Source organism: Belonocnema kinseyi, chromosome 2 (assembly GCF_010883055.1).
Source record: "Belonocnema kinseyi isolate 2016_QV_RU_SX_M_011 chromosome 2, B_treatae_v1, whole genome shotgun sequence".
In the NCBI taxonomy this organism is placed as follows: Eukaryota; Metazoa; Arthropoda; class Insecta; order Hymenoptera; family Cynipidae; genus Belonocnema; species Belonocnema kinseyi.
Genome location: NC_046658.1, coordinates 64151843 through 64162442, shown reverse-complemented (window position 1 = coordinate 64162442; position 10600 = coordinate 64151843). Strand labels below are relative to the sequence as shown.

The following is a 10600-nucleotide window of genomic DNA, read 5'->3' as shown; positions in this document are numbered from 1 at the left end:
ATCACGTAACCATTACTTACAATCTTTACGCTTATAATCTAAGCGACTTCCGTTTCCTTTTTCTTTCAGTTTTCTTGTACCTCCAATTTGCCTGTTTTTCACATGCATTCTTTCATTCTATCTCATTCGCTCTCCCTTACCTCGTTTCCTATCACGTTATTTGGATCGCCCTCCCTCTCCTCTCTTCTGCCTCCATCAAACACATTCTCGCCAACTACCCTTAGGAAACCTACCATTTTTGGACATTTCCGGTCATTTACAAATTCACTAAAATTTTCCCGAAATTGTTGGTAATTTTGGGTAATTTTTGGTAATTTCACCATAATTTATAAAAATTGCCATAATATCTGCTGAAAGTAGACAGTTTCAACTGTTGTGGAGTTTACAGTACTTGCTATCGACTCATCTGCGGGTAGTTTCCGGCTCGTCTTCGATTCATTTACAGTTCGCCTTCGGCTCACCTCCGATTTGCCTACAACTCACCTTTGATTCTCCTCTGGCTGGCACAGCAAACTTCACACTCGTGTGGAACTGCCTACAGTCCGCACTTGAAGCGAAATATACAATTTATCACTAAAATTACAATTTTCGATCTACTAGTCTAAACCAAAATAGTTTTAATTTTTAGGCACGAAAAAATTACTTTCTAGTTCTCCTGGAGTAACGATTACATATTGCCGCCGATCCGAAAACTCATTTTCTTAGTAAGATTGAAATTTTAATCTCTTAAAAGACTTCGAATTTCGTTTTCATTCACTTGTAAGAGATTGTGAAAGAAATTATGAATCTCGATCCCCTCCTTAGCTGAGTTGATAATAGCATTAGACCGACAATATCAATTGTCCCCAAAATCATGTTTACGCAAATAACACTATATTTTCTCAATTTTCCCCAAACCATCTGGAGAAAATTTCCTCGAAATACTTGAGGGACAATTTCTTCAAAATATTTAGGGGGAAATTACCCCAAAATATATTCGGGAAATATCCCTAATAATGGTGTGGAATATTTCCTACAAGCAGGGAACTTTCCCCGACATATTTTGGATAACGTTTTATTAAAGAAATGGAAAAATTAACCACCAAAGTTCCTCAAAGAGCTTCTTGGAGGCCAATTTGGACGTGAGAGCGGAATCGTAAAATGTTTAAAGGTAAAAATAACGTTCTAAGTAAATATCTTTTTCTTGTTTATAAAATAGTATAATTCAATAATAATATGAATATTAATTCAAGTATTTATTGTAATATAATTAATTTCAAAACTATCAATAAATAAACAGAAATATTTTTTAACAGAAGTGCTGCTTTAGTAGGTATTCTCAATAATTCAGTATGCAATTTAATGTATGTAACTTTGAAAATGAAAATAAAAGCAGATACATCTTTCGGTTCTCTCTTTTGAACTTAATAATTTAAAAAATATTTAATATTATGTGATAAATATATTTTATAGTTTTATTTCAACTAATCCAAAACTCCGAAATATATATTTGAATAAATCATGAAATAATTTTCTTCACGTAGAAAACGTCTCCTAATTTTCATCCTCAGTTTTTTCAATTTTTTGATAACTTCACCGCACTATAGTGGATTTACTCAAGTCCGTAGCTTTGGGGAATATATCCTAATTTTTAAGGAATTTATCCAATCTTTCGGGAAATGTCTCCACATTCGCGGATAAACATATTTTGAACCTTAAATGTGAAAATTTCATAAAAAATTTGGTTTGAATTTTTTCACAGATAAAGATTTAAAACATTTTCATACAGACTGGTAAATCAAACACTGTCATTTCATAAACAACAGAAAATTGTTAATGTTGTTTGCCACGCGAAATGATTCGTTCACTGTCCTTTCCTCTTATCTAACGAATTAATTACAAAAGCTTTCAGAAAATATAAAGCATTCCTTTTTCTGGTCACCGTGAAATTCTCCAGGTTAAAAGTTGTTTTTTTTTTTGTCGTACGCGAATCAGTAAAGAGAAACTTCCCGTGGTTGTTCTAAAGTCCAACTCACTTCAAATCACGAGATTCATAGAGCGTGTCAAATACCTTTTGCGTAAAAACAAACCGAGCCGGAAAACTCAAGTTTACTTTACGACAGTAACTTTTTATCACTCTCTGCTACGTTTATTTTATATCTCTTACAGAATGTAATTTTCAGAAAAAAAAACGAAAACACAAGTTGACCTAAAAAAGAAAGTTTAACATGCAGCAAAAATGAGAACTGCCAGGTTCAAATTAAGCCGAAATCATACTCTAGTAGAAGATAATTTTTGGTGAATGTCAGATTGAATATTCTTAGGTAAAACTGTTATTACACAATATGTTCAAAATATTCAGGGCTTGAAATGTGAATTTTATTTTAAAATTGATTTTTTGTATTGATAATTAACGATTTCCTAAAAGAGAGTGCATATTATAATTCGCTGCTGATGGCGACTGTGCAATTTGTATTTGACTGCTGTTCCCAAAATCATTCACGAACTCTATGAGACATTTTGAGGTTTTGGAGATAATCCAAGGAATTTCAAGCTCTATAGAGAAGCACATTTGTGTAGTTACGAGGTCAACACATAGTTGAATGCAAGGCCGCGTAGAGAGAACGGAGCTAATCTCGACCTCTCCCCTCTTTTCTACTCCCGTCTTATCGAAAAACCAACTCCAAGAGATGCCTTCTAAGATTTTGGAAGCCTTATCACTTGTTTTTTTTTCATATCTACCATAATTTCGATTTTTTTAATCTTTGATTTTAAGTCCCAAATTAAACTCCATACTAGTTGATCGGAGCTGTATAAATATTCCCCATACTTTGATTATCGAAATGTTTATTTAACTGGAATTCATTTGACCAAATAATAATTTTTCCTAGTTTATATTTTTCAGAATGATACAAATAATATATATAATATATATAATTCAGACAATACAATATAACGTAGGATGAATAAATATATTAATTTCTTTCTAATTTCAACGATGATAAACAAAAAGGCAAAAAAATATGAGCAATGTAATTGTAAGTACCGCAATTATTATCCTCCAAAGTAAGCGGAGAGGCTTTTTCTAACCTGAATGAAAGACCTGAAATTTCATTTTTTTAAAACTAATTAATTAATATTACTGGCTTTATGTCCTCTATATTCAGTACTAAATAATATACAAACCAATTTATTATTTCTTTAAAACATGCCTTTTGCAAGTAAACTTTTCAAAATTTACTCCGTCCATTCAAGAGCTAGAATTGAAATTCCCATTTTTTTAAACTGCAAATTTACTTCACAACGATGTTAAAATTTGACACGGGATACGAGACTTATCCTCGAAATGTCAGATGTTGAATTAATTTTCTCGAAACATGATAGCTTTTTGTAAGAATGCTTTTTTTATATACACCATTTATTTATCATTTTAATTTATCCCAATATTATGCGCCATATGGCCTAAAATTTATATACATGAATCGTCATTTGTCACAATTCCTCCTTCACCGAATCGTCACAATCGGAAATGATTACAAAAATAGAAATTCGGGAAAATAAAAATGATGCCCAGTGGTAATTAGGAAAAATAAAAATGATGCTAAATGGTCGTTTGTAAAAATATTGAGTAGTACAAACAGTTTTTTCGTAGTTTTAAATACTCTTCTGTTTCTCAAACGCCCGTGCAGAAATTTCGATCTGACCCCGATCGGGGCCAGACCAGTCCAGATCGGGCCCCGATCGGGAATCCTGGTCGGGGTCAGATCGCGGATGAAACACGCGCCCAGTTCGGGGCCAGGTGATGACACCCGATCGAGAAACCCGAACGGTGCCCCATCGGTGCCCGATCGGTACAAGATCAGTTATATTATAATCCATTCGTGAAAATCACGAATGGAGATTTAATAAAGTAAACTCGAAACTATCGAATGGTCCTCTCCTTTCAAGGGCCACATTAATATTTTGAATTTCCAATTACTTTATTTTAATTTAAAATTAAAGTACGACATGCACGAAAAGAAGAGGCTTCAGACTATAAAATTTAATTATACTTTTGAGAAACGTAAGGTTATTGTAGATGGTATCAGTTTCCAGGAAAAGGTTAGTTTTTTATGAAAAAATGGATGATAATCAGAAATGTTTTAATTAGCAATTTTAATTTCTTGAAAAAAAATTTTGTCTATAAAACTTTTTGAAAAATTAGAAAAACATTTTTCGCAAAAATATTCCGTACAACTTCACATTTTCGAATGCTTCTAAAGAAATTCAGCGGAAAATAACCTGTGATTCACGATTTATTAACATTTTACTGTAAAGAAGTTCAATTTGCTGTCAATGGCATTACTTCTTAAGGAATTCGAGAAGGTGGTTGCAGATAATATTTTCGCCGAAAAATTAAGCTATCATTTATTCTATCGTTTTATTTTTTCCAGTCTGTTAATAAGCGATATATACCAAACAACTTTTAAACAAAAATGAAAAGGTTTGAATTAAATATTTCTGGTTATTTTAAATATTATTTACACAATATGCATTTAATTAATTTTTATTTTTAATTATTAATTTCGATCTAATGGACATTTTTATTAGTTGAAATGTCATTGTTTATAATAAAAAAGAAAAATACCTTTGTTTAAAATTTTAAACTTCGCGCGAAACCAATTGGATGCCGAATGCGACGCATGCGCAGTTAAGTAATTAGCTCTTGTTCGAATCCCTACATAATTGGCATTTTGCATTTTGATTGTACTACTTGATTCTGAAATTCATGTTATGAAAATTTGTCCTTAATGTATGTCTGTAATGAATTTATTATTAATACAGAATCGATTGTACCACATATTTTATTCTCATAATCTAAAAACATTACAATTTTGTGCATACTGCAATCCATTTCTTGTCAATAGATTTGATCATTCTAACTCTACATTAATTTGAAAAACCTTGAGTTCTTAAATAATAATTAAAAACAAAGAACTTGATAAATTTCATCATATAATAATATTTGACTCATCTAATAGTAAATATACTAATTTTTCCTAAAACAATTTAATTAATTATTAGTGTATTTGATGTTACGTTTCAATAAGCCGGCAGAGTGTAATTACTTACTCTCATCTTCCTCGCGCAGGTTTCGAGGTATACTGGCTGGTGTTTGGTGCCTCCGAACACGTGGCTTACTCGCATTATGCATTTTTAATCATTGATAGAATATTATAAACGAGTAGTATGTATACAAATTTCACTGCCCAATCAGAAAATATCAAACAGCGCTAGTTCTACGAGCGCATAGAGATGGCGTTTCAGTAGGAAATCGGCCTGGCCCGGTCGGACCCAGGTACGGGCCACAGAGTTCTACCGATCAGGGCCAGATCGGTATTAAGTTTGAAATCGGGTGATTTCTGCACGGGTACAAATAGATTAATAGTATTCATAGAACTTTAGGAGAGGTTTTCTTCAATCTGTACCTATAACATTTGCTGTTATATATAAATATGAAAATTGTCAATGTGCCTATTTTTTATTTTGTTGAATTTATATTGTCTTTAATGTTTTTCTAAATAACGATTCATAATAATTTTTATATTTCCGAATTACTATTTTACATAGTTTTTATTATGGCTGATTCTAAACATCCAGCCAGTGCCCAGACGGAAAAATGATACATAGTTTATATATAGTGTGAAGTATTATATATAATATTATTTTGTTTTATACAAAAACATGTAGAAAACAATTGAATATTTTATATAATACTTCACACTATATATAAACTATACGTATCATTTTCGCCTGAATGCGTACGTTTGTGTGTGCTTATGATACGTTTGAGTCTTAACCTACGGACCAAATGGCAATTTGACATTATTTTTATATTACCGAAATACTACTTGACGCATAATTTTTATTTTCCATAATTGCTACTTTGTTGTGCATTAATGTAATTTCCATTTGCTATATACAATATCTGTGTTATAATTTGATTGAGAGTGATTTTTTTTTATATATTGAAGGAAAATAATTTTTGTATCCAAATGCGCACACTCTCCTAAGTGGTACCTTTCTAATCAACAAATTTTTAGAAAAATCTACGTCAAATATCATTTAAAGGAGCCCTGCATGAACTTTGTCTTTTTATTGATTTTTTATTATTTTCATTTTTTAGAGTCTTGGAAATGCATATATTAAATTTTTATACTACTATCGTCAGATATTATCTATATGAATAGCACGAGCGATACACATAGTTACTCTTAACTTTGAAACGCATTTACTCCTTCAAAAAAGAATTTAAACACTTTTTTCAAAAAGAGTTGGAAAACTTAATTAGAAGTTTCGCATCAAATTACCACTGATAAAGATATTTTTTAACTTTTAAAGAGAATATACCACGTGAAAAAACTGAAAATAATTCAAGAATTTCTCGAATTTTGAACCTCGACTTTAACTTACAGTATGACCTAGTCTTTGAAGTCTTATCTTTAATCAAGCCAATGAAGCTTGAAAAATCTTAATGGGTTCCCGAGATATGACTAAAAATGAACAAGTTTGTAATATCTCGGAAACATATTAAGATTTTTTTAGTTTTATTGACTTTAATTAAAAGATAAGACTTCAAAGACTGTATAGTATGTGTTTCAGATTTTTGAGACGATTTTCAAAGTTTATGACGTGAGTTGAAATCCAGGTGTAGAATTCAAGAAATTATTGCATTTTTTAAGCTTCTCACGTAGTATATTCTCTTCAAAAAGTAAAAAGTATATCTGTGAGGGCTCAATTGATGCCCAATTTAATAAACTTCTGAATATATTTTTTTTTATTTTCTCGTTAGTACGCATTTTTTATAATATAATGATCAAATTTGAATTTTACCAATCTTACATACTTTTTCTATTTTCGATTGGTACAATTGAAATGTTGTCTTTATTTTATTCAGTGCCATCTGTACGAACCAGAATTTCGGCTCTCAGGAATGAAATTAATGTAATCGACACATGCCACATTGTGGCAGCTAATGACTATGGAAAGAATAAATTATGGCAAATATTAATTTAAGAAAATGAAATGTATGATATATTATGATGTTTCGTACAAATAAAATTTGCTATAAATGTTAATTCGAAAAAATAAAAATTCGACAAATTGATAATTTGAATAACCAAAAATTAGAATTATTGTTCTGCGGTGATATCAATTTTGTTTAAATAAACATTAGGCAAAATAAACTTTTGAGAATATTGAAATATCTCTATCGCCATTTATATGAAGTGCCGTATTCTATGTAATATTGCTATTTATGTTAAGAATAATGGGCATAAATCGTACAAAGATTACCTACGAATTTCACGTACTTTTCAATAAGACTAAACAAAATATCTCTTTCTGAAATTTTGGTGGGGCGCCGGTCAGGCCCCGATCGGGAAAAATGTGACCCCTTACATTTTTATTTCTATAATCAGTAAAATTTAAAAAGTTTTTTTAATGATATTTTTTCAGGCTCTGTGTTTTACAAAACTTCAATTTTTTAATATTCTACATTATTGAACAGTTTTTATTCCTTGAATTTATCGTTAAGAGTTTGTATTTAGGAAAAAAAATATTAGGTTTTAAAAAAACAATGTTCAAATATAGACCTATTACACACACACACACACATTTATAAAAAAGTTCAAATATACATTCTTTTAAATCTTTTTAATATTCTTTTGGAATGTCTTGTGTTTGAATAACGCACATTGGGCACGAGGGAAGAGATTTTAAAACTAAGGTTATGTTCGAGAAAATATTAAAAGCATTTAATCTATGATATTACTAATCCGGAAATTCATATATCTTGTATAAAGTAATGTTTTCAAGTAAGGTGAATGCAGAGGAAGCTGACGTACGATTTTAGGAATGGAAATTATTTTGATGTATTTTGAGAGGAACAAATGAATAAGTCGGACGTCCCTAATCTCAAAAATCACTAATTTCACAATGTATGACATTCAACTTTGACAATATAAATATCTAAAGAATATTTTAAAAATATTCCAAAAACAGGTAAAAATTATTAGATCTTTTGAAAATATATATTGTTGTTATAATTTTAATCATTTTCTTATATAATTTAAGTCGAACTGCTAAACACTTTGCAGTATTTCTGTAATTTTTCATATTTATCGTATATTTTCTCGAAAACTGTTAGTCTGAGGGTATAAACATAATCAACATAAAATGTTTTCTATTGAAAGATCTACAACTTTTATTTAGAACTTTTTTGCAAATTTTTATTATTGACTGAAATAAACGGAAAAACATGAAATTTTTATAGTTTTTTGGGGTTTTAACGTTAAAAATCAAATTTGCGGGAATTTTCATTATCATATTCGTGATCAGCCTGTCAAAATACATAAGTATACGAAGTTTCAAATTAATCGGAGGTAAGCACTTTTCGGAAGTTTATCCTCGTCTTTATTATTATTACACCATTAAGCCATTTCTCTTTCGGGGTAGGCGTGACTTACTCGGTAGGGGAAAGGAGTAGTGTGTGGAAGGGATTGAGAATTTTCAGATTGATCCAGAATTCTCGTCTTATTTAAGTAAATAACACGTTCGTTCCGCAACACTGCTCCGACCCAAGTTGCTGATCAATCTCTCTAGCAATCACCCCAAGCGAAGAATCTCACGAAGTCGTTATGTAATATTCCCCGCCAATAACCTTCTTACCTTCGTTTATGCGTGTATCTAATTCCTCATCTATCTGCCCGTCCGTATTAAATAAGCTACCAAGGTATACAAACTTATCAACTTGTTCAATTCTCTCATCATTTAATAAAATATTGCATAATGTTTTCTCACTCCTTCCTTCGAATACCATAATTTTTGTTTTGTTTGCGTTAATTTTGAGGTCCATGCTCTTCATGCTTGCATCTAGTTTATTCAACATTCTTTGTAAGTCTTCGATAGACTGCCATAACATACTTTCTTCAAATTGTAAATTATTACAGATATTTCAACTAACTACCCACAATTTAAGTCACTTCATTATCTTCATTAGAACTAAAGGTAGTGCGCTCGCATATTTATTCACAAAAAACGAGCTTCAGAGTTCACTGTTTTTAAAAGCTATCAAATTTCCTTACTTTTCATCAGATTTTCAGATCTGTAAGCTACAAATAATTTTTTGGAATATTACTTTTCGGCTCATTAACGTACAACATTTGCACCCTTAAAATGAGAACTTTTTCATTAACCTACCATTTTTTCTTAACATACTTATTCAACGTCAAAGCCAGAGGACTCGAATTTTCTCGCCGATAGTAAATGTGGGACTGGACTCTATTAGAATCTGTTGAAACATTTTAAACCTTTCAAAAAATTTTAAAATACCTTTAACTATTCTGAAAACTCATACAACCCTATAAATTTCTCTAAAGCATTATAAAATCCCGTGATTGTCCATAGAAATTCTCTGAAATTCTTTTTAAAAAACGTGATATCTTGAGAAATCCCTTGAAATATTTTGAGATACTTTGACAATTTCTAAAATGTCCCAAGCATAGTGAGGGCTGCATTCACACGAGTTGCAATAGTTATGTTGCATTCCTAGTAATGCATATTATTTTTCATAGTACCTCTATAGAAACTTTGAGTTTCGACACCGGTAGAGTGGGTTGAAATAGCGTGTTTTCATCCTTAGGGTTGAAACATTTTGTTCCAATTTTGGGGTACACAGGCAGTTAGGTAGAAAGGTAGGGTCTACATGGGCGATTTCCATTTGATCGCGGCCTGCCTGCTCGTCTTACCCTCTCCACTTGACTTCTCCTCACTTCCCTGACCGAGCGAGATCGCTTTGCCAGCGGGGGGGGGGGGGGGGGGGGGGGGGGGGGGGGCTTTGTTCTAATGAGGCGTAAAATGCTGAACATACAAATGTTATGGTTTTGCAATCAGCAAATTAAAAATATTATATTCGGAATCTATGTTTTTTTGCGATTCCAACGATACACAGAAAGAACTGAAGTTTCCTTTGAAACCCGTTTTTGGTTCCAAAGGAGATGTAACAAAAATGAACCCTACTTGCTGAAAAGGAACCCAAAACGATAAATGAGCTCTAAGTGATACCACACTTTGGGATCGAAAGTATCTCAAATGTAATTGAGCCTATTTCTAAAGAACTTATTTTTCGCTTTGCCCACTTCGACATTATGATTAACTAATAACACAATATTTACCTTAAATCACACATTCAATCGAACTCTGGTGGACATAAATTAATGAAGATAATTAAATGACAAAATAATAACGTAATTAAATTTGATACAATGACTTGATAAATATCATTTGCAGGTTATATAGCAAATTTGTAAATATAAAGGCTTATTCATATGAGTGCTCCCAATCTTGGCAACTTTTTGAACTGCGTTTGCGCAAAGATATTATAAACGTAGATGCGGTACGGGGCGTCGGAGTGGGGAATTATATATATAGGAAATCACATTTTCTGCCCTATCGAGGTTCTGCCCTCATCGTACTACGGAGTCGAATTCTTGTTTTCTCATTCTTCGTAAAATATGACGGTAAAGCAGTAGAAAGATTTTTTGAGGTTAGAAAAGTTTGACATGTATGTATCGTTGAATTT

The 10600-nt window shown here is 31.5% G+C and overlaps 1 protein-coding gene across 6 annotated transcripts in view; it reads left to right on the top strand.

Annotated features, from left to right (window-relative positions):
- Positions 1 to 10600, top strand: part of LOC117183093 (sodium-coupled monocarboxylate transporter 1) — a 135720-nt gene that overhangs the window by 71798 nt on the left and 53322 nt on the right. The gene's annotated exons all lie outside the window — the stretch shown is intronic.